This window comes from Rhinolophus sinicus, linkage group LG04 (assembly GCF_036562045.2).
Source record: "Rhinolophus sinicus isolate RSC01 linkage group LG04, ASM3656204v1, whole genome shotgun sequence".
In the NCBI taxonomy this organism is placed as follows: domain Eukaryota; kingdom Metazoa; phylum Chordata; class Mammalia; order Chiroptera; family Rhinolophidae; genus Rhinolophus; species Rhinolophus sinicus.
Genome location: NC_133754.1, coordinates 120,913,116 through 120,938,810, shown reverse-complemented (window position 1 = coordinate 120,938,810; position 25,695 = coordinate 120,913,116).

The window sequence follows — 25,695 nt, the reverse complement described above, 5'->3', positions numbered from 1 at the left end:
CTGCCTAGGTGACCCACAGCTAAACAGGCACAGAAGCGAGTCCACACGCAATCACCTGGGCCAAACCCAGATTAGCTGTAGGTTGCAGACTCATGGGCAAAACAAACGATTATTCTTATATGCCCTTCAGATTTTTGGTTGTTCATTGGAGAACATTATACTGTCATAGATAACGGATGAACATGTTAAGAACTTAAAAGAAAGAAAACACACATAACTGAAATTAAAATAAGAGAGGATATAATAAAAGATCAAGAAGATATTTAAAATTTGAAGAGGAGACCATGTATAAATATATAGGAATAGTATAAATCTGTTTATAAATATGAAAAAATGAAACATTTCTTAATTTTATCAAACAAGAGTAACCAAGAGCACAAAATATAACAAAAATCCAGAAAATTATAGAATGTGTATATATGTTGATTCAAATTCCTAAAAACAGCTACAACAAAATTCTTACCCAATAGTTAAAATAATTTATCAAAATAATAGAGCATAATGTATTAAGTTGGTGCAAAAGTAATTGTGGTTTAAAAGATTAAAAATAATTGCAAAAACCACAGTTACTTTTGCACCAACCTAGCAGTAATTGCTTACTTTTTAAAACCTATTGGGGGCTGGCCCGGTGGCTCAGGCGGTTAGAGCTCCATGCTCCTAACTCCAAAGGCTGCCGGTTGGATTTCCACGTGGGCCAGTGGGCTCTCAACCACAAGGTTGCCAGTTCAATTCCTCAGTCCCGCAAGGGATGGTGGGCAGCGCCCCCTGCAACTAAGATTGAACACGGCACCTTGAGCTGAGCTGCTGCTGAACTCCTGGATGGTTCAGTTGATTGGAGCGCATCCTCTCAAACACAAGGTTGCCGGTTCGACTCCCACAAGGGATGGTGGGCTGTGCCCCCTGCAACTAGTAACGGCAACTGGACCTGGAGCTGAGCTGCGCCCTTCATAACTAAGACTGAAAGAACAACAACTTGAAGCTGAATGGCACCCTCCACAACTAAGATTGAAAGGACAACAACTTGACTTGGAAAAAAGTCCTGGAAGTACACACTGTTCCCCAATCCAACTAAAAAGAAACAAATAAATACATATATACATACATACATACATACATAAGTAAATAAAACCTATTACTATGAGACCTGACAATTAAGTTCATTCACTTTCCACTGTGAGCTTACATTAGCAGCACTGTACAAACAGCTCAGTAAGGTTTCATAACCTTGGTATATCAGTGTCTCACAGCTGTGTTCATGTCAACATGTGGCTGTGTCTTGCTGACTGGCATTCATTATTGTTGTGTGCCATCTTGAGAATGTCTGAGCTTGAATTAGAGCAACGAACAAACATTAAATTTCTTGTGAAACTTGGCAACAGTAGAAGTGAAATCAGGGACATGTTAGTCCAAGCTTATGGAGATAATGCGATGAAGAAAATGGCAGTGTGCAAACAGATTAAATGTTTTTCTGAGGGGAGAGATGTGTCACTGATGAAGAGAGGTCAGGGCAGCCATTAATGAGCAGAACTGATGAAAACATTGCAAAAATTCATCCAATTGTGCATCAAAATCAGTGGCTGACTGTGAGAAGCATAGCAGACCAAATAAACATTGATAGAGAGACAGTTAAGAAAATCTTAACTGAAAATCTTGGCATGGAAAAGGGGTGTGCAAAAATGGTCCCAAAGGAGCTCACCAATGAACAAAAGTAAAGGGAGTTTTTAGCCAAACAAATAACTGTATTGGAACACTCTCCCTACTCACCTGATCTGGCCCCCAGTGACTTCTTTCTTTACCCAAAGATAAAGGAAATATTGAAAGGAAGATATTTTGATGACATTCAGGACATCAAGGGTAATACGATGACAGCTCTGATGGCCATTCCAGAAATAGAGTTCCAAAATTGCTTTGAAGGGTGGACTAGGTGCTGGTGTTGGTGCATAGATTCCTAAGGGGAGTATTTCATAGGTGACCGTAGTATATTTAGCAATGAGATATGTAGCCCTTTTTCTAGGATTAGTTCGCAAACTTAATTGTCATAAATCGTATAACACAAAAAATGATAAGGTCATATAAGCAAAAACTACCATGTTTCCCTAAAAATAAGACCTAGACAATCAGCTCTAATGTGTCTTTTGGAGCAAAAATAACAACCAGTTTTATTTTACTATAAGTCTGGGTCTTATATAATATAAGACCCGGTCTTATATGTAAGACCGGGTCTGATATAAATGTTTGCTCCAAAAGACGTATTAGAGCTGATTGTCCGGCTAGGTCTTATTTTCAGAGAAACATGGTACGTCATCATCTGAAAAGATGTCAAAATGCATTTGACAAAATACAAATATATTATTTGCCTAACAAAGGCTTTACAAAAAAGATGAATATAAATATGGATACTTCCCAACATAATGAAGGACATTAAATTTAAGCCAAGAACTCATATAATACTTGTTCTGGCTTTCCCATTAAACCTAGAATGAGATGAACATCTGTGATAGAATTCTAAGATGGCCTCCAAGATTCCTGCCCCTGATGTACACGTTTTGTATAATCTCCCACTGAGTGTAGGCAGAACCTGTAGCTACAATGTGGTATCAATCAACAACGTGGTTGACCTTGCATTAATAGTAAGGGGGGTTAACCTTTTGGGCCTCATCAGTAGGACTTCTGACCTGCTGAAACTCTAAGATCATGATGTCTGCTGTTTTAAGCCACTATTTTGTGGTAATCTGTCATGCAGAAATAGAAAATTGTTAATAAAATAGATTGTACAATATCATCATTGTGGTATCACATAAAAATCAAAATAGTATAATTATCTAAGAAAATTCTGTAATAATCAAGTGCAAATTATTTGAGCTAGTATGAGTTTATTTATCTATATGAAAAATAGTAAGGTTAGAAAAGGACACAGTTCTTGGTAGCAATAAAATATTTTTTTAAACCCAAAATAAGCGAAATTAAAAATAAACTGGGTCTATATTTTTGAAAATGCATGAGACACTTCTTCATTTATTATTGTCTACTCTTCCTCCAATCCCTCAATCTTCATTTGATTGGAAAAGCCTTCCCTAAAGTTCATTAAATTGAACTTGATCTTTACATGCTCTTGGTGCTTCATATACTATAGATCCCACCCTTTACTAGTTATCATGTTGAAAATTGTATCTTTATATTGTGTGTTTTTTAATTATTATCTCATTTCCTCTAAGAAGGACATGAGAATTCTTTTTTTGTTTAGTGTTTTTCTCCAGGACATCTATAGAGTTCAGCCTTCAAAAAAATGTGTGACAAATGTTTATAAATAATAGGATGAAATAGTATATAGAGGTTAATTGTCCCTAAATTAGTTTATAAGTTCAAAAGAGTAGCAATGAATAACACAAGTAACCTTCAACAGAAACACTTCATTATGTAGTGAAAAAATGACCAACAAAAAATGAAAGTAAATAGACTATGCAAATATGCGTGTACACTAATATGTGTGTGTTTCAGTGTTTATTGTATTACTGAGTTAATTTCCAAATTATTTCACATAATTTAATTGATGACTACATAAAGGCAGAAAGAAGAAATTGTGATAGAATTTGATTAACCTCTTAATAGAGATAAGAAAATATAGGATTATTAAGTCATTCAAATCTAGGCTACAATATCAAATGTAGTGTAATTATGCTATTACCTACATTTATGTATAAAAAATCATGCCTAGGACACTTTACTAAAGAAAATGTCCTTTGTAAGGACTGAGAGGTTAGTGACATCACTTCCAATATCTATGGAGGGGACTGGGTAGAGGGTACAGCTAATAAATGGGGGAAATTCTTATAAATGCTGGGAAAAGACGAAAAATAATGCATAAGGATATTTCCTCATAAAAACAGAGAATAAAGAAGGTTAGGGCAAAATGGAAGAGAAAAAAGGGAAGTAAAAAGTCCAAAAATAACAGCTGAGAAAAATATAGGAGATGAATAGCTCTATTACGGGAAGGAGGAGAAAGGAAATCTCAAAACATAAGAAAATGGAAAAATATCCATTATATGAAGAACATACATTTGCCATAAAAGGGAGAACAAGATTAGGGGGGGAAAAAAAAGAAGAATGAGAAGACAAAAATAAACATAATGACAATAGAGAAGTGATAATCAATAGGAAAAGTAACTGAATGTCTTAGAAAACAGAATGGGTAGTTAAAAGAAAAGAAGAGTATAGGAATGCGAGAGAAATACCCATGGAGACAGAGAATAAGAGAGGTAGAAAGACTGAGAGTGGGCAGACCCAGAGGAGAACAAGTAGTTTTAGGAGAGAAAAAAAGTGAAATGAGAAGAAAAATGAAAGTGGGTGACTACAAAAGACAGTAGGGGAAAATACAAATATATATGAGGTTGATATTCCCAAGCAATTATTATGGAAACAAATCAGTGTTTTTATTATTCCTTTCCTACTGGAGGTAATAGGGGTTTATGTGGTCAAAAAACACAAGGATCTAACCCCTCCAAATGATCACCACCCTTTTATAAATACTTTGACATATTAATTATTTAGTCATTTACTAACCATATAGAGCAGACTAATAAGTGAATAAAAGAAAGGACAAAATCAGCCCCCTGTGTGTTTGTGTAGCACTGCATTTCTGCACCTCCCATTCTAGCTCTGTTAGGGGAACTCGTAGAGTCCAGCTCCCAGTGTGAGGAACTGATGATTAATGAGGGAGAATGTGTTGACATCTAAGGTTCTTCATAATTGCTAAACAGTAACAACCACAGGGAAAACAGGATGTGCCAATCCTATCTAAAAATGAAAAAATGAGAAGAGTGGTCGCTTTTCCTTCTTTCCTCTTTACAGAAGAGGAAAACCTTTCAAATGTTGGTGGGGACTTCAGCGTCTGGTACTAAGCCCAAGTCCCATAAATGTTCCCTCCCTGAGCTTCAAAAACCAACATCATCTCCAGCTGGGTGCCTGGAAGCTTTCCTGAATCAACATTTCATTTTTTATCAGTGAAAAGCAAACTCCATTTGGAGGGATGCTTGTAGGTGTTTTCAAGATGGTTTTTGTCCCCCTGTCTGGTTTCTGTGGGTAGGTCACACATGCTCTGTGCTGCAGAGCAACCTGGAATTCTAAATAAAAATACAACTCTGAATATTGCTTCAACATGCACAGAAGTTAAGTCCGTGTTCACTGTCCTATTGCCTTTGTCTTTCTTATGCAACACTTCTATTTTCTAAGCCGTTTTTGCTGACTTTTTAATTTGGTCTTCAGTAATATGCAGCGATCTCATCAGAAAATACATTCAGCACAATGGCTAAATCACAGGGTTGGAATTTCATTTTCTTTGGCATTTTGAGATACTCTAAGTAAACTGATAGTAAAGACGTTGGGGATGATAGACCTTCTTTATCAGTGTACAACTGACCACTCAGTGCTAAATTATTTATTGAAATGATTAGTTGGCGAGAATAATATTGAGAATAAAAGCGTTAAATGTGTCTAAGCTAAGCGCTCTAGCATATATTTTAAATTAGTATGTTCATTATTATCACCCTTAATTCAGTCCTATCACAAATACACTGTGTAATGGCACATTTTTCAAATAAATAGGGCCCCGAGCAGTGGAATTAGCTGACACTAACTGAATAGCTATTTTATGGATTTGTTTGTTTGTTTAAATGAGCTCCTAAAGATAAATGTAGAAGACTCTTGGAAACGAACTGGAATGATTCAGAAATCTATATTACCACATCTTGGAGACAAATTTTTGGTTTAAAACAACACCTTATCTAGGTGCAGAATGAAGGTGAAATATCAGAGGTAGGAAGACAGTTGGGCATGAGGCTGACACACCCACGGACAGGTGTTTGAAGCCTTAGGTTCCACTTCAAGATAGCCCTTCCTTTTCATTACTTTTCTGGTGCCACATGAAAGAGGGAACAGTCCCTGAAGCCAATTTCTGTCTTCCAGTTTAGTGCTCAGTACTTCACATGTTTCTTTAAAATGTGTGATCTTTTTCCATCATCTCTAAGATCTCCGAAGTGTCTGACCTTTTCACTGTTGTCATCTCTCAGTATTCTACAGAAAATTGCTGTTGACTTGTAACCCACTCTTCTGTGTTTTTTTTCCCCCCTTCCCTTGGCAAAGTCCCAAAATATGGTTGCAAGTCAATATCAATAATAAAATATTAACACATATATAGGTATATCAGAACATTCATGAAAATATAAAGAATAAAGCTGCTATATAACATGTAGCACCATCCAAAATATGCTAAAATTTTCTCCACTACCCTCTAATATAAATACATATTTTTAAAAGTATGTGGGGGCATGTACTATTCCTATCTGTTTTATCTCACTATGGTTTACTTTGTCATCACATATTTAGCCAATTCGAAGTTATTACACACACACACACACACACACACACACACACACACACACAATACCTACTGCTATATAGATATAATAGTTTTCAAAGGCTAAGCAGTTATCCCCTTAGGAATTAGCTAGTTTTCATACCATTGTATATCTCTTCAGTGGAATTAGTGGATCTCTTTATGCAAGAAAGATCCATAATAAAGAGTAATGGATGATATTTGGTTTCCATTGGAGTAAGTTGCTTTGGCCTCAAGTGAAAGAATTGAGAAAAAAAGGAAACAACCTGGGGTGTCATATTCAGGAGATGAAGCACATTTATTGTGACATTTGATAATAGTGATGTGCCTTGGTACCATCTTATTTGGTCTGTCCTTCTTAGATCTTATGTTGCCATAACGACAGAATATGTTTGTGTGTTTAGTAGAAAGACAATCAATTTTTCCCCAGTCAATTTTTTTCTTTGATCTAAAGAACTTACGTCTTTTCTCTGAAGTTCACAATAGGGTATGATAGAAGGAGTACAAGCAATAATTATATAAACTTCAATAGAAAAAAAAGGAAAAAACATGTTTTAAATGAAAGCTTTAAGCCCCTTGCCTTATGTCCCAGGACTGTTAAAGATGATTGAAGTGGGTTCTGCCTGTATCTATCATAATGCCCTTTTCCCCTTATCGGAGAGCAGCCAAAGATACAAAGGTTATGCCTTTCTTGATTAATCTATGTGACAGGGGTGAATTGACTGGGTTTTTGTTTGTTTGTTTGCTTCTGCTTTTTTCTATAGCGTGCCAGAGGCAGGAAACTACTATGCTTCACTAGTGACTCATAAGAAAACTTAATAGAAGGTCTCTAATGCCCACTGGCCCTACAGCCCCTGATTGATGTAGTCCCAAACTTAAGTAGGCTACCTGCATTGAGCCGAGCACCTCGGAGGCATGGGAGGGAGGATGAGGGAAGAACCCTTTGTAGTCTGGCAGTGAGGAAGATAGGTGGGCCATATTTTGCTCTTACTAGTTTTATTTATATTTATGAAGACAATCTTTTGTTATCATTGTTACCTGTGGAGGGACTATATTTGTGTTTGGATTTTATTATCTTATTGCTTTAAAATTATAGTTAATCGAGTCAGACATCCCTCTGAAATCCTAGTTTCCTAGACTGTAAAGTGGATTTAATAACACATACCTCATGGTTCTTTTGTGAAGATTATATTAAATAACTTAGGAAAATATTTAATAGAGTACCTAGAAAAACTTTAAGAGTGTAATCAATGCTGATTACTATAATTACATGTACCAGATATGTGAAAAACTCTGAAAGGGGTTCCCTGGGTTACTGCTGAACTGATGACATATGCTCTTAACCCCTAGAAGCCATCAGTCCTCATTTCAATGCAGTGTAGAAAAGTTCATCAAGTTTACATTTGTAAACTCTCTTCTTACCATCACCTATGACCTAAACCAACACAACTAGCTATTGAGAGGCACTATGCTAGGTGCGTAATACTTTGCAGGATTTAACATGATGATGTTGGGTAGGGAGCCTAAAATCATTCTTTTATATACTTTACAACTTGAAACTACATATATTTTCAGGGTCAAATATGTGTACATGCTTAATATTTGATATGAATATTGTATCACAGTGGTTCTTGAATATAGCTATGCATGAGAATCACCATGGATAGTAGTAAAAATATAGGTTCATGGGCACCCCAATACTGGTGATCTGTAAAAAAGGTGGGACCCCCATAAACCTGCCTTTTGATAATATTAACACTGTTCTTATACACAATCAGATTTGGGAATTAGAGTTCTGTAACAGTTCGAATATTTAAACTTAATTTAACTTTGTGGTAAAATCTTGTCCCATACTCTATTTTTCTTTCTTCCCATATATTTACATATATGTCTCTAAGGAAGAGATAATATGGTAGCCCACATGACAAAATACAGGAATTACTGTATTTGTTTCTTCCCACAATTGGAAGATATGACAGAAAAGTTGTTCTTCTGAGAGAGAAAGATTGTGTGATGCTTTGCACATTTATCATTACCTCATCTTGTAAGAATCATTGAATTTAGTGCAAAATGTTCTCTTACTTGGACCTTAATGATTGAAGCATCTTAAATGTCGTGCTGTCCTTCAAATTTATCTCAGCAAAAAGCAAGGTTTATAGTCCATAATTGTAGCCTATTTTCATATTTCCACTTATGGGGTTGGCATCATTATGTTAAGTAATTAATGAGATATGTAGAGTGAAAATGCTATGGAGCCTTAAATCATTGAAAGTCTACTCAGTATTCTTACCACTTTCTCAGAGGAAAATAAAATTCATGATGAAAATGAGAATTACAACCTCATCTAAACTAATTTAACTATGGTTTTAAACATGTTTTGCATCAACTCATCAACCCTCCCAGAAAACTATCAGCCTCAATTCATAGGTGATTGACCCAACTTTATAGTATTGTGCATAACTCCTCAGATACAGCTGACAGGACTTCAAAATGTGTGGAATTCTTTCTCATGCATGTAATGTGGTCCTGCATATTAAATTTGCTTAGTTGATTACTTCATGTTCTCTAAAAGCATCCCCTCTTTAAATATGAGCCCCCATGCACTCTGTTTGATTTTTTTTCTCCCGTTATGATTAACTGACCAAATCCTACCTAAACTGGTAGAGAAACCAACACATAGCAGAGCTACGAAAGGACTCAAATAGTATTTATGTTTCTCAGAGACTTGTGAGTCTATTCTGTTCAGCTTGTTTTAGAGGAGACGGTACATGAAGCTGCTTGAGAAAAGTTGCTTCCCTGCTTAGAAGAGTGGTTCTGTATGTGACAATCTTTTTAAATATCCCACCAAGACACTTGTATCTTTCTATGCATTCTAACCTTTTTCAGTATGTATGCCAGCATACCCTCTGTTCTTCTCTGAATTGGTTGAGTTAAAGTTCTGGTTTTTCAAACTTTATTAATTACATTCTTCCTTTAAAAGAAAAGATCATAAACTCCATGTAAGAATAAACATACCATATTGATTCTCCATTTTATCCCAGTAACTACGAGACTGAGAAATAGAGAATGTACAAAAATAATACAAAATAAGGAGTTAAAATGACTTAGATTTGACCATCAATCTGGGGTGATCTTGGGTCAGTTTCTTTATCACTCTAAGACTCTAATCCCATATATGAAATTAGGAATAAAGATGCTTACCCTCTGCTTTACAAGATTACTTTGAGTTTAAAATAACTTATGTGAAGATGCTTTGAAATTGTGAAGTACTGTATAAGAAATATGATGGTATTAAAATAACTAATGTCCAATCCAACATCTCAGTTTTACAGAGTGGAAGAGTAAATGAGCTTTTGTGTACAGAAGATCTGGCTCAAAAATTGGTACCAAGATTAGATATGTCTTCTGTGAAATATGGTTAATGATGCCTAACAGGATCATGTAAGGATTAACAAGATAAAGTTGATCTCTGGGCTGCATCTACCTCCCAATCTCCACTTCCTAAAACTCATCCTGTTTTCTAAATTCATCCACCTCAAGCTTTTGGAAGTTTTATATACTAAAAGCTTGAAAAATATAAACAAACAACAACAACAAAAGCACTTCTCTGGCTTTTCGTAGGAGCTAGATTGCTCCATCATGAAACGTATCTCACCATGATTATTTTTTCACTAACTCCTAGATTATAACATACACTTGAAATATAGGACAGTTGTTATAATTAGCTCTATATTCCCAACATATGACACATGTCAGATAGTTAGCACTCAATAAACATTTGTGGAATTAAAGTAACTAGCTCAGTAATGGGCATCCAATTGATGCCAAATATATATAACTTCTACTCTGATTCTCACTCATAATGTTAAAATTCATCACTTTCTCTATTGTTTAGAAATAATAAAAAATACCTTCTCTAATACTGGTATTATTACACTGAGTGTTATAATGAGAGGTGGTTTATTAAGGGAAAGTGCTTTTCTGTAATAAACTGAAAATTACAATGAAATTCCATTTCAAAACCTATTTTGCTATATCTTGGAAATTATAACACATTGCTTCTTAAGACATCTGTCCTATATCCATATCCTTACAGAGATAGTATTAGTGCTATTTAAGTTCCAAACCACCTGTCCCACCCAAGTGATGAAAATATCTCTTTATACAGGAGTCATAGAATTCACTGAGTGTGTTTACACACAATGGAATTGTAGTTTGAATGGATAGTATGCGATGAACTTTAATGTTTCCCAGAAATTCATGGCTCCACAGTAGCAAGAAAGAAGGGGAAAGTCTCTCACCCTGCTAGGCTTTACTTTTTTCAGTCTCCAAAATTAAAATAAATAAATAATAAATGGTCTCGGTCTACAGGTACACTTGGAGCCCCCATGGAGTACCTTCCTCAGCAGTCAGGCATTCCCTTACTCCATCTCGGAATGTATACACCATCTTCTGCCTTCCTCATTCTTTTGGTCCTCTCTTCTAAGTCCTCTCAAAAGTATATAGAGGCAGACACCAGATACTGAAGGAGGAAATGATCAGGATTGGTAACTGTGATGGGAAACTCTGCCTATGACCCTAAGGAATGCCATTTCCCCCAGATAAACATTAACGTGCAAGACACAGGGAGTGTCACAGGTCCGGGGATGAAGGATCCATTTGAGGACATGAGAAAGATAATTTATATAAGTTTCCTGAGTGAGAAACCTTCCTGAAGGCAGCCCTGAAAGTTAGTTTTTCCTGCGCAAAACACAGAGCTTCCTCAGGAGGAAGACAACACTTTCTTTCATCAGAAAGAGTGCAAGTTTTCAATAGTTATTCTGGAATTGGAAAACAAAACAAGTGCAAGGAATTTTCTTCTTCTTCTTTTTTTTTTTTTTTTTTTTTTACATAATTTAGTTAGTAGAGGTGCCCAATGCTTTGCAGTTGGCCAATGTATGAAACAAATTAGAAGGAATCAAAGAGAACATAAACATGAACCAATTCATTTCCCTATCATCTTACTGGAGTTGATACTCATCTGTGACAAAATATTCATACTTGAATATAGTAAGTAGCTGATTGGGTACATACTTCAGTTAATGATAAATGCATTTGTTTTCCTATTTTGAAATTGAGTTGTTTTTAACCCATTTATTTGATTGGAAAATTAAGGTTAAGCACAAAAAACTCAAATGTACATCAACAATAGATCATTCCTACTACTCCATACAACTGAATACTCATCAATAATAAAGAAGAACAAATTATAGTTACATAGAACAAGAAAGGAGGAGGTTGAGTAAAAGAATCCAAACACAAGTATGTACTATATTATTTCATTAATATTAAGCTCTAAACCAAGCAAAACTAATCTTGGTACAATGATAGAAATAACGATAATGCCCATCATTGGGGAATTATCAATGGGGTAAAAGAGGGGGAACCTCTGGATGCTGGTAATATCACCTATTGAACTAGATAGATGCTGGTTACAAGGATGTAATCACTGTGGGAAATTTCATCCAGCTACATGACTTGCTCATTTTTTGTTGTTGTTATATGTGTCTCTCTTCCTTTGAAAGAGTTTAAAGCAAGTCAACACCCCTGCCAGGAATGTAGTATATAAAAGAAATACATGACACTGTAATTTTCTTGTCAACCACTTTCACATTTGATATCCCAATCAGCATACTCTGCACTTCAATGGACCATTTGCCGTCTCCAATCATCCTACTCCACACTTGATCCAACCAGGATCACTAACCTCACCCTTCCAGTGGAAACCCTGTTCAATCTACAAAGCAAATTGTGAGAGACCAATTGGTCTCTCTCTAACCTTCAGAGCTCGCAATCTGAACATCTTTGAAGAACTCTATAGGATTTCTTTTATATGTATTCTGCTGCCTATTACAGTTTGTGTGCTTGTTCTAACCTTCCTTTTAAACTTTAAGCTTCCTTGAGTCAGAGGCTGTACTTCAGCCATCTTGGTTTCCTCCCTGAAGTAATTTGGCATAGTACCTGCCCTATAATAGGTATGATATTTTGTACATATTTGTAGAATTGAATTATTCATTACAGCCATTTTTAGCTATAATATCTTTACAGTCCACACCACCTTCTAGGTCATCTTTGCAGCTCCTCTGAAGGTAAGGGTCTTTTCATCTATGGTCAAGGATAAAATGACGGTCAGCTCTTCATCACAAAATAACTGATAAGAGCAAACTTTGGTTTAATATTTCAATCTGCTAGGGTCTATCTAAAAGGAGGGAAAATCGTTCCTTTCTTATGGAAGCAGATGTTTCAGGGAGACTAAATTGACCTTTTATGCTTTTCTCTCACCCCCTTTACCGCCTCCCCCAATTGCTATTTTTCTTTCTTGGAGCTCGAAAGAATAGGACTAGGACCTAGTTATAAGACCAGAAGGTGGAATCAAGGATGTATTCTCTGTGTTATTAGAAAAAATCGTGAAAGTTGTAACATATTTTCAAATCAGAAGGAGCTCTATCTGCACTGGCTAATGGAGTAACTTACATACATTGTGCATTTTCACTTCAAGTCAGCACAGATAGAGACTAGTTCTGCCTCTTGGTTGAGGGGATAACCAGCATTTTCATTTCTTGTTTCAGGGTGGGGGTTCATTCCCTCTGAGTTTGCCTTCTGTACCTCTGCAGTCCCTGAAGTCATGCAGTTTTTTACATAACCTTCCCACCTGCCACTTGTTTGGCACATTATGCTGCTTGAGAGAACAGGGAACCAGCCATGAACAGGTCCTGAGGAGAAGCTTCCAGATTGCAGCAGTTTAAGTTGTGATTGCTTTCCTCCTGGCTATGAGGGTGTTTCCCCCAACATTGAAAGATCATTGTTCTCTTGATACAAGCTTTGCTTACTCTTGTGACCCTGTTGCCTAGGGCTTCAAGAAATTAGTCTTCTTTAAATAATCCAAAAAAAAGTTCATCCAAGAGAAAGCACAGTTGCCAACTGGGTCTCTCTCATAGCTTGAAGCTGCACTAATTAGACATACTTTGCTGCAGTTAGAATTCTTCATTGGCCATGTCAGCTGAAGAAAAAAATGCCATTTCTCCATTTTACTCTCACATGTTTCTATAGACTTGCTCTTGCTCTTCAAATGTGCCTTGATGGAGAGTGCCAAGAAAAAAAAACATCGTTTGAGACTGAGCCTTAGTAATTGGATAAAATAATGTTCTGACTGATGGTCTTGCAAAAGAGCTTTTAAATGTAACATAACAAACCTAACCAGAGGGGGGGGAAACAGGGTCAGGGAAACAGGATTTCATTATAGCAGCAGATAAATATTTTTCATTAAACATTAAAAACAACATCTGTTACTCTCTTTAACAGTGTGAAGATTTCACTTTATTAAACTGGGGTGGTTAATGACTTTAAAAGTAATTTGCAATTTAAACATGTCTCTATCTAGTGGTTAATTCATGACTGAGTCTTCAGTGCTAACTCTCAATTTTATTAATTTCATTTACATGCTCTCTCTCTTTCTCTCAAGAAGAGTGACAAAGTGTTACATCATTCTTTCAAACTGTGATAATAAATAAATGTGTATTCTTGAAATATTTACTCTACGACTTTTCTCAGTGTTTCTCTTTCCTACAATTTCCCTTGTTTAACCAAAAAAGGATATTTGGTAACTAAACAATTGATTCATAGAGGAAAGAATCTCTCCTGTGTTTTTATTTTCCAAATCACCAGCTGGTCGTAGTCATTATGTTTCTTGTCATGATGACTTTATTCAGAGGCCAAGCTTAGGCTTTCTAAGTTGTTTGGCACATGTGCATCAAGTCAGAAAATTTCAACCCCTAAGTGAGTGGAATTGAGAATTAGTTTTGCTGCTGCCATAAACCTGCTGCATGGATGAGATTATGAGAATTCAGAGGCAGCTGGAGCCACAATATCTGCCTGTGATTGGCTCAGCCTCCACAGTAGATTCAGCTTCAGTTTCCTGCTTCCCACTGGAGCTGTTTTCTCAACTTCAATGTGATTAGCTGGTGCTCTTGGCAATGTCCAAACCCCTAATGGCTAAAAATTGTCTTTCCTATTGTCATACAGGGGCTCAGCTCCTGCTCCCCACACCAGAACACAGGATATGGTGAGGCAAAAAAGGAACAATGGAGCCATAGATAGGGGAGTCATATCACTATATCCTCATGGTGGCTGGTAGAGACACAAAAGCAAACATCGGCCAGTACCCCAACAAGGGGTCTTCCTGCACCCCCTTCTTGCTGGTGGCCAGGCGAGACACAGGAAGTAGGATCAGCACGATCCACAATCCACTGTCCACTTCTCTGCCAACCAACCAACCCCACTTGCTAGCTGCAATCCTCCATCCGCTTCTCTGCCAGACAACCAACCAACCAACCAATCAACCAACCCACCCCACTAGCATAGCCACAGCAGTTGTATTAGTGGCTAATGACTAACTGGTAACAGCTGATGGCCACCCAGCCACAGTGGATGGCCATCTGATTACAGCTGATGGCCACCTAATAACCGAGCCAGCACCTTTCCACGTGAGGCCAAGAGCCTGGAAACTGCTCTCTGGGACTCTTTCCCCACACCTATCTTCAACCAATATACATCTGAAGTTGGTATGAGGGAGACACACCAGTCCAACTCAAATCTATGGTTACCACGGTCCTTAGGACCATTCAGTACTACTGATAACCTCACCCTCGTCGTCAGTCTCTTCTCTCCTTGGCTTCATCTAGCCCTGGTATCTTCTGTTTACCCACTAATCTATGTCAGTTAAGCGCCAGCAGGTTCAAAGTCTGCTTAAAGTACATTGGTACTTTGAACCTTTATATATATATATTGAAGTTGCAGTTTCTAATCTTGCTCCACTTGTCCAAACACCAAATTCTCTTTGGAATTTAGTGGAAATATGATTCCATATTTAAAAAAGAATAAAGGAGGAAAAAGAGGAGGAGAAAGAGGAAGACAAGGAAGTGGAGGAAGAGGAGGAAGAGAAGGGCATTTTGCTTTAAATGCAATATTTTTTACTGCCTCTTTTGGGTACTATTGTAAAAATATAGCTGAACACAGTGAATTTGTTCGAACATAATTGTGTGTCTACATTTTTAAACAAAAGTTTGTTTATACTTTCCTTAAATACGATGTTCAAATGAGGGATTACCAAACACTTCTATTAACTTTCCTCTAAAGACAGAAGGAATTGGTAAAGTCCTGTGGATGGAAAAAATAGGCTAAATCAATCTCAGTATTTCCTTCACACCTCGCATTTTGTTCGATACATTCATGGTGATTTTGTACTTGATTCTACAATATAAGTGTGTACTACCATATAGTATAAAAACTTACCTAAAATGTTGATTAAACTTTATGTTCCGGGAAACAAAAATGAAAACTCATGTTCATCCTATGTTTTTCAAATACCCCAAGTACATCTTTTCACATTCCTGTTATATCCATAGGAATAAAAAATAAGGAACTATTGATATATGCTATAACATGGGTCAATCTCAAAACAGCTTATTGCCTTCAATTATACCTCAGTAAAGCTTTCTTTTTAAGTAAACTTTTGTATTGTGTACTTTTTAGAAGTAAACTCATATATTCCTGTTGTCATGATTTAATGATCATCCAAGTGTGGTATCTTAGGAGCATTAGCATCACCAGAGATTGTCTTAATAATGTAGCTAAGTGGCCCTGCCTCAGGATCAGAAGCTAAGGGGTGGGGCCAGCCATGGTTTAACAAGCCCTTCAGGGGACTCTGATGAGCTCAAGTTTGAGAATCAGTGGTCTTGTCAGTGAGTGCTGGAGAGCACTTCAAATATCATTCCTTTCAACTTAGCTGCCGGGTCTGAAAGAATCTGCAGAAGTTTCTAGATGGAGAACAGCGAAATGACATTTCACATGAGGGGAGCAACATGTAAAAGGCATGGGTGGATAGAAAAAACCAAGACACTATTTTCTGAAACACCAAATTTTAGAAATGTTTTATAATGTTGAAATGTGTGAATTGAATTGATATGCATTACTAATTCTATATTCATCACTATGAGACTAGAGACCCATCAGAAATTTAATGTTCTAAATGTCTTTATTGCTTTAACAGTTCTTCCAAGAGTTTAGGGCAGTGCTTGCTGATACATGGTAAGTAGTCAACACACATTCGCAAATATAATGTGTTATTTTAAAAAGTACTTTCCACTCTCTTTCTTGGTGTGTTTTGAAGTGTGTCACAGGGGCACTGTGATTCATGGCTAGTGTTCTAAGTAATCTCTTCCTTTTAGGTGTATGAATTTGCATACCATGAAAAGTAGAGCATGATTAATTGCATTGTTTATAACCCTAATAAAGTGTTATTTTGGAATAAATATGGCCTGCCTGTAAAGGTATTATTAAACACTATACTTTCTTCCTCCTAAAAGGTACAAGATAGATATTACCTGTCCAAGTTCCCCTCAGATGGGCTGGATCAGACGCTCATATGGAGAGTGAAATGTTGAGACAAGGTCAGAAGGACAGAAATATTAAATTGGCTGTCAGAGATAAGGATACAAGTTCAAGCCTGGAAATGGAATATGAAGCCAGATGTCTGAAAGCAAATGAAGACAGGAAATAAGTGGGAGATAAAGGACCAAGCAGAGACAGTCAGAATTAGGTGAATTGACCTGGATCTCTCCCTTACCTGCCCAGGACTCTCTTGATGATTGCTTTTTGCTAACTACTTTGCTTAGAATCTGGTGCACACATTCTTCAACTTCTGTTTAATTCAGGTTTCAAACAATTCCCGAACAGGAATTCCATATTGCATTGTGGATTAGCACTCCCCAAATGGACCAAACTTGCCTTTCCTCCCTCTCCTATTTCTATCAAAAGCATAATTATTCTATTTATATCTGGGCTCAAAAGTTTAGAATTATAGCTAGCAATTCTCTTTCCATTAAACAAACACACCTCCCTTTACCACTCCATTAAAAAAAAAAAATTGGTGAATATGTTACACTCAAGAGTTTAATACAATACACCAAGGTGGGTATAAAACTTACGTATGCCCAGTTATGTTATTCAGGCACCATATTTGGTCAAGGCAGTTGAATGGTGACCACCTGCCATTGAAGTTGCTAATACCAAAATGTTCTTTTCCATAAAGGGCTGTGCAGAAATCTGGGATTTCAAACCCAGATTGTTTATTTTGAACAAACAATTCAAAGCTCTCTTGTGGAGAAACAGTTGACCTGGCTGCAAATACTTTTGTGGGCTGTCTCGGTGAAGAAGGATGAATGCTATCTGTCTGGGCAAGAATGAAAGTCAGCCTCCTAAACACTGACAACAGAATGACGTATGCAACTTCTTGTTCAGCTTGTTTCTGAAGCACATGAATCTCTTTCTAATCAAGAATATTGCATGCAGGCACTAATTTCAGAGTAGAACTATGAATAAGCTATGACCCAGCATTTTTCAAAAGCTGCCTGGAGCATCTAATACTTAGGAAGAGTAGCCTTATGGATACTATGTTAAAAAAATGTTTCTCTACTTCAACAAACTCTATCCTGACTTTGAGGGAATCAGATGTAACAAATCAGAGAGTAACAACCTAATATTGTTTCAACTGTCCTCAGGAATACCTCTGTTCAAGAGAATAGCAACTATTTACCGAGTGACCCATGATACAGCAGATATCCTGTGCTGGGTGCTTTGGAATATCAGAGGAAAAAGAGACACAAACCATTTAAAACTAAATGTTGTGACTGCAACTCTAAGGATTAATAGCAAAAATTTCCATATGTGGAATATTCGTGTTTCTTTTAAAATCACTGCTGAGGAAAAAACACGATATCCCTTATTCTTATTATTATCCCACACATTTATTCAATAAATTTTCATTAATTGCCTTCCATGTACATTAGAAATCTGGTAGGGAACCAGCCAAGCCTGGTCTCTAACTTTAGGGAAAGATGTGCTTAAGAAATCTCAGAAACATGGCATTTAAAGATATAGCCATATTAAATCCTTAAGAACATTAAAACAAATGTAAAATGATCAGGTTCAGGTAATGATGCCTGAGGGAAAGAATGGGAAATTAATTACACCTGAAAACTTAGTCTATAGGAAGCTACTCTGATTAAGGTCATAATTTATCTCAGTTTTCTGCTATTAATATTTCTCGCATAAAGTCTGAAAAGTTCATGCTAATCCTTCAAGTTTTCACTGATGGGAAATATATTTCTCAAATTAAAACTGTTTACTTTAAAAAGTCAAATAATGAGAAATCCTTTATTAACCCTATTTTTGGCTAAGTTGCCATTAAATGCAGGATTCATGCCACATAATTATCTCATCGGATCACATCTATTTCTCTTTTCCTTTTCTCTTTTTTTTGTACTGTTTATTGTCCATTTTTATATTAATTTTTGCATTTTATGTGAACAAAGATAATTTCTGTAACAAGCAAAGAATGGCCAACTTAATTAAAAATATGCAAACAAATAGAAAATATATACCACACATCATGGATTTTCAAGTCCATATTAACTGTAGTTATTTCTTATGAGCATATACTATCCCACAACTATCACATAGTTTTTAAGAGCAAGCAATATCATATATATATATATATATATATAGTGTTGCAACTGAGAAAAATTCTGTTACAACCATTATCAGTTTTCCACTTTCTCTTTGATAACAAGATCATAACTTTTCTCCAGCTATATTGAGGTATAGTTGACGTAAAATATTGTGTATGTTTAAGGTGTACAACATGTTGATTTGATACGCTTATATATGGCAAATTGAGTACCACCATAGAGTTAGCTAACACCTCCATTGAGTCACATAATCATCTTTTTGTGTGTGTGTGTGGTGAGAACATTGAGGATCTACTCTCTTAGCAACTTTCAAATACATAATACAGTATTATTAACTATAATCACCATGCTGTACACTCAATCCCCAGAACTTTTACCACCTTAAGAAGTTGCTACTCTTTGACCAATATCTCTCCTTTCTACCTCCCCCACCCCCACCAGGTTCTGGTAACCACCACTCTACACTGTTTCTATGAGTTTTCTTTAGATTCCACATATAAGTGATATCATACAGTATTTGTCTTTCTCTGTCTGACTCATTCACTTAGTATAATGCCCTCAAGTTCCATCCATGTTGTAGCAAATGGCAGGATTTTCTTTTTTCTTATGGCTGAGTAATATTGCATTGTATATATAAACTACATTTTCTTTATCCATTCATCCATTGACAGATGCTTAGCTGTTTTTCCATATCTTGGCTATTGTGAATACTTCTGCAAGAAACATCACAGTGCAAATATCTCTTTGAGATCCTGTTATCATTTCCTTTGAATATATACCCTGAAGTAGGACTTCTGGCTCAAATAATAGTTCTATTTTTAATTTTTCAGGAATTTCTGTACTGTTTTTTTCCACAGTAGCTATACCAGTTTACATTCCCACCAACAGTGTACAAGGGTTCCCTTTTCTCCACATCCTCACCAGCATTTATCTCTTGTTTTTTTGTTTGTTTTTTTTTTTTTTATAGTAGCCATTCTAATAAATGTGAAGTGGTATCTCACTGTGGGTTTGATTTGCATTTCCCTGATGATTAGTGATTTGAGCATCTTTTCATGTACCTGTTGGCCATTTGTATGTTTTCTTTGAGAAAAAAAAAATCTATTCAACTCCTTTGCCTATTTTGGGGTTATTTTTTGCTATTCAGTTGTATTAGTTCCTTATGTAATATATTCTGGGTATTAACCCCCTAATCAGATATGTGATTTGCAAATATGTTCTCCCATTTCATTGGTTGACTTCATTTTGTTGATGGTTTTCTTTGGTGTGCTGAGCTTTTTAGAGTCACTTGTTTATTTGTTCTTTTGTTGCCTTTGCTTTTTGTATCAAATTCAGAAAATCGTTACCAAGACTAATGTCAAGGAGCTTACTCAATATGTTTCCTTCTAGGTATTACGGTTTCAGTTCAAGTCTTTGATCCATTTTTACTTGATTTGTGTGTGAGGTATAAGAAGAGGGTTTCAATTTCATTCTTTTGCATGCGGCTGTCCAGTTTTCCAACACCATTTATTGAAGAGACTATCCTTTCCCCATTGTATATTCCTGGCCCCTTTGTCATTAATTAATTGACCATACATATATGCATGGGTTTATTTCTGGGGCTTCCATTTTGTTACATAGATTTATGTCTCTGTTTTTATGCTCTATGTTTTATGATTACTATAGCTTTAAAATACAGTTTGAAATTCATTGTAGTTTTAATTTGCATTTCCCTGATGATTAGTGATATTAAGTACTTTTCTGTATGTGTTCTTTGGAAAAATGGCTATTCAGTTCCTCTGCCCGTTTTTTAATTGGATTGTTTACTTTTTATTTCCTATTGAGTTTTATGAGTCCTTTATATATTTTGAATATTAACCCTTTATCAGATATATGATTTACAAATATTTTCTCCCATTCCATAAGTTTCCTTTTCATCCTGTTGACTGTTGTTTTGATTTTTCATTTTTTTGACTGTTTCTTTGCAAAAGCTTTTTAGTTTGATGTAGTCCCAGTTATTAATTTTTGCTTTTGTAGCTTGTGAGGATCAGTGTGGATTTTGTGAGGGTCAGCCCAGGACAGTGTGTCATGTATATCCTATTCCTCTTCCCCATTTCCACAGCCTCCATTTCAGCTGGGGTTAGATTCAGTCACAGCCAATGAAAACTTAGAGAAAATCTGATGGGAGAGTTTCTGAGAAACCTTTTTCTCACAGAATTGCTTGGCACTGCCCTTCTCCCCACCTTCCTTCATCAAGGAATTGGATTGAAGATATGGCAGATACTGTGTGACGAAGAGGTATCATACAAAAGATGGAAGACAGCAGCTTCAGAATGTTAGAGACAAATTAAAAATCCTCGGTGTGATAGTATTGTTCAGAAGCTAAGACAACATTAGCAATATCTATTTACGGTCTCCTTATTATGCGAGAAAAATAAACTATATGGTTAGGCTACTATTAGTTGGGATTTATGCTTATGACAGCAGAATATAGTCTTAACTCATATATTGCCATAAGTTTTTATTTGTAGTACTCAACAAATAATTTTTCAAATTATTTCTTAATAAAGATGTCATGTATATCACTTATCACCCTCCCACTTAAGTGATCTAATTTAGGTGTTCACTAATTTTTGCCTGAGCCAGTCAGCAGACTTTAATAACTGTTGGCTAAATGAAAATGAATTAGACTTTCATAATATCCATTTATGTTTTCTTGCTACATCAATTTTATTCTCCTTCCAATAATCTTGAGGTCAATGGATTTATTTTTCTGGAGCATAATTTTTATCTTGACTTTCTTCTACTCATAAATGCTAAATGGCTCCCCAGTGCCCAAATTTCTTACTCTTGTTATTTGAAGTCATTAAAAATCTAGCCCTAGTATTCCTTTGAACCTAATTTTACATTATTGATTATAATCCAAATAAATAAAACTGCTGTCAATTTTTCCTTACATAGCTAAGCAGTTTGAAGGAGATGCTAATTCTCCTGCCAGAATGACCTACTGCCCTCATTTCTGACTATCAATCACCAGCTTTTCTTTTTCAGTTCCATCTCAAATTTCCTCTCCTCCTGAAAGGCTTTCTTCAGTCTCCAGTTCCATTCACCTTCATTACGATGGAACCAATCTCATACTCTGAACTAAAGCACAGTCATTTATTTGTAACTTTCTAATAGCTTATACTTAACGGGAGAAATTATAGATATCTATGTATATGTATTTCTAATTTACTATATCTTTGGAGTAATATCTGTGCTTGCACAAAATTTACTGAAGTATAATATAGACACAGAAATTATAATATGTGTATAGAAAAGTATAAAAATCACTAGTATAGATATTGATAAATTTTTAAGACTGTGAGCACTTTTTATATAACTACCATTGAAATGAAGGTATAGAACATAACCAGCATCTAGAATCCTTTCTTAATACCTCTCTGGAGTGGCCACCCCATGCCAAAAGTACCATTACTTTGATTTCCATCACCATATATTAGTTTTGGCTGTGTTTGAACTATAACATAAATGTTGTCATTCGTTATGTACTATTTTCTGACTGGCTTCTTTTGCTAAGCATATGTTTATGATCTCTATTCATATTGTTCATTTATGAACAGATTATTCCCCTTCATGAGTATAATATTTATTTTGTGTGAATATACCACAAGTTTTGTACATTTTATTATTGACAATCATTTGGTCTTGAGTTTTTTGCTATTTTGAATAAAAGTGCTATAAATATTCTTCCATATGTGTTTGCAGGAATTTAGATACATTTCTGTTGAGTATGTAACTAAATATGGCATTTCTGAGTAAATACACACACACACACACACACACACACACACACACACACACGGAGAATGACAATTAAGTTCGTGAACTTGTTGCAATGATGTTGTTAAACTTTTTTGATATCAGAGGGATTATTCCTTATGAATTTGTATCAACTGGACAAACACTTAACCAAGTTTACTATTTGGAAATGCTGAAAAGGCTGTGGGAAAAAATTAGATGATCTGAACTTTTCCCCAACAATTCATAGCTCTTGCATCACAACAATGCACCAGGTCACCCGACACTGTCTGTGAGGGAGTTTTTAGCCAGTAAACAAATAACTGTATTGGAACACCCTCCCTACTCACCCAATCTGTCCCCCAATGACTTCTTTCTTTACCTGAAGATAAAGGAAATATTGAAAGGAAGACATTTTGATGACATTCAAGACATCAAGGGTAATATGACAGCTCTGATGGCCATTCCAGAAAAAGAGTTCCAAAATTGCTTTGAAGGGTGGACTAGGTACTGGCATCATTGCATAGTGTCCCTAGGGGAGTACTTCGAAGGTGACCATAGTGATATTCAGCAATGAGGTATGTAGCACTTTTTCTAGTATGAGTTCTTGAACTTAATTGTCAGACTGTGTGTGTGTTGCCAAAAAAATGTAGACACATTTTCAGAAAGGAAAACTCTATTAAAATTGTAATACTCAATGTATACCAATAGCAAAAAACAAATACAAGTCGTGTTTGACTTCTGCAATTAGAAGAGGTGCTCAATGTGGCTACCATCAGCAACAGCAACGTTGTATAGAAGTGTCAATTTCTACACATTTTTTTTTTTTTTTTGCATCCCCAGTACATATATATCTAGATACTCAGACTTACAAAGTATTTGTTCTCCACATTCATTGGAGACTGTATATATGCAGGTCTGTTTCTGAACTTCTATTCTGTAATATGGTTTCTTTGCCTAGCCTTCTACCAAACTCCACACTGTCTCAATCACTAAAGCTTTATAATAACTCTGAACATCTGAGGGGGTAAATCTTCCAGTTTTTTTCCTTTATCAAGATTTTACTCTGTAATAGAATTACATTGAACTTATTACAGATTAATTTGGGAGAAATCGTATCTTTAAAATTCCAATATTATAATCTATAAAAATAGTATATCTCTCCATTTGTTAAGATATTTTTTCTTTTTTTAATTGTATGTATTATTTTTTCATTTTTTAAAAGATTTTTATTAAAATATAGCTCACAAACAATGTTATATTAGTTTCAGGTATACATCATAGTTATTCAACAGTACCCACCTAGCACTATACAGAGTTATTACCACAATATTGATTGTGATTATCATGGTAAGTCCAGCAACCATCTGACACTACCATGCTATCATAATATTGTTGATCTTTTCCCCACTTTAAAAATTTTTCAATTACAGTTGACATTCAATATTATTTTATATTAGTTTCAAGTATAGCATAATTGTTAGACATGTATACGATTTAGTAACTAACCCCCCTGACTAGTACCCCTTGACACTGTACATAGTTATTACCATTTTATTGATTATATTCCCTATAATTTACAGCTCTGTGACTATTTTGTAACTACTAATTTGTATTTCTTAATCTCTTCATCTTTTTCACCCTGGCCCCAACCCCATCTATCACCTTGATAGATCTAGTACCCATCTGATACCATATCTAGTTATTATAATATTATTGGCTATATTCCTTATGCTGTACCCTACATCCCCATGACTACTGTGTAACAACCAATTTGTACTTCTTAATATCTTTCCCTTTTGACCCCCCCAGCCCCCTCCCATCTGGCAACCATCAAAATGTTCTCTGTATCTATGAGTTTGTTTCTGTTTCATTTGTTTGTTTATTTTGCTCTTTAGATTCCACTCATAATTGTAATCATATGACACTTGTCTATCATTATCTGACTTATTGTACACAGTGCAGTACCCTCTAGGTGCATCCATGTTGTCCCAGACAGCAAGATTCCCTTCACTTTTACGGCTGAGTAATATTCCATTGTAACTATGTACCACCACTTCTTTATCCATTCATCCATTCAGGCATCGCCAGGTTGCCTTCATATCTTGGCTCATGTAAATAATGCTGCAAAGAACATATGGAGGAGCATGACCTCTCAAAGTAGCCTTTTGAGTTTGTTCAGATAAATATTCAGAAATGGGATTACTAGGTCTTCTTTGTCTCTTGTTATAGTCTTTGTTTTAAAGTCTATTTTTTTCTGGTATAAGTATTGCTACCCCAGTTTTTTTTTTTTGTTTGTTTGTTTCTATTTTCATGGAATATCTTTTTCCATCCCTTGACTTTCAGTCTGTGTGTGTCTTTCGATCTGAAGTGTGTCTCTTGTAGGCAGCATATGTGAAGATCTTGTTTTCTTATCCATTCAGCCCCCTATTGATTGGAACATTTAATCCATTTACATTGAAAGTAATTGTTGATAGGGATGTAGTTATTGCCTTTTTATTATTCATATTTTTGTTCTTGTTTTTGTTTGTATTTTTTGTATTAAAGAAATTCCTCTAAGATTCCTTGTAATACTGGTTTGGTGGTCATGAACTCCTTTAGCTTTTTCTTGTCTGTGAAGCTCTTTATCTGTCCTTTGATTATAAATGATAGCTTTGGTAGGTCCTTGCTTTTCATCACTTTGAAGACTTCTTGCCAATCCCTTTTTGCCTGCAAAGTTTCCATTGAGAAATCAGCTGCCGGTCTTATGTGGGCTCCCTTGTAGGTAACCAACTGCTTTTCCCTTACTGCTTTTAAGGTTCTCTCTTTGTCTTTAAACTGGCATTTTAATTATGATGTGTCTTGGTGTGGGTCTCTTGAGTTCATCTTATTTGGGACTCTCTGCACCTTCTGGGCTTGTATATCTGTTTCCTTCACCAGGTTAGGGAAGTTTTCTGTCATTATTTCTTCACATAGGTTTTC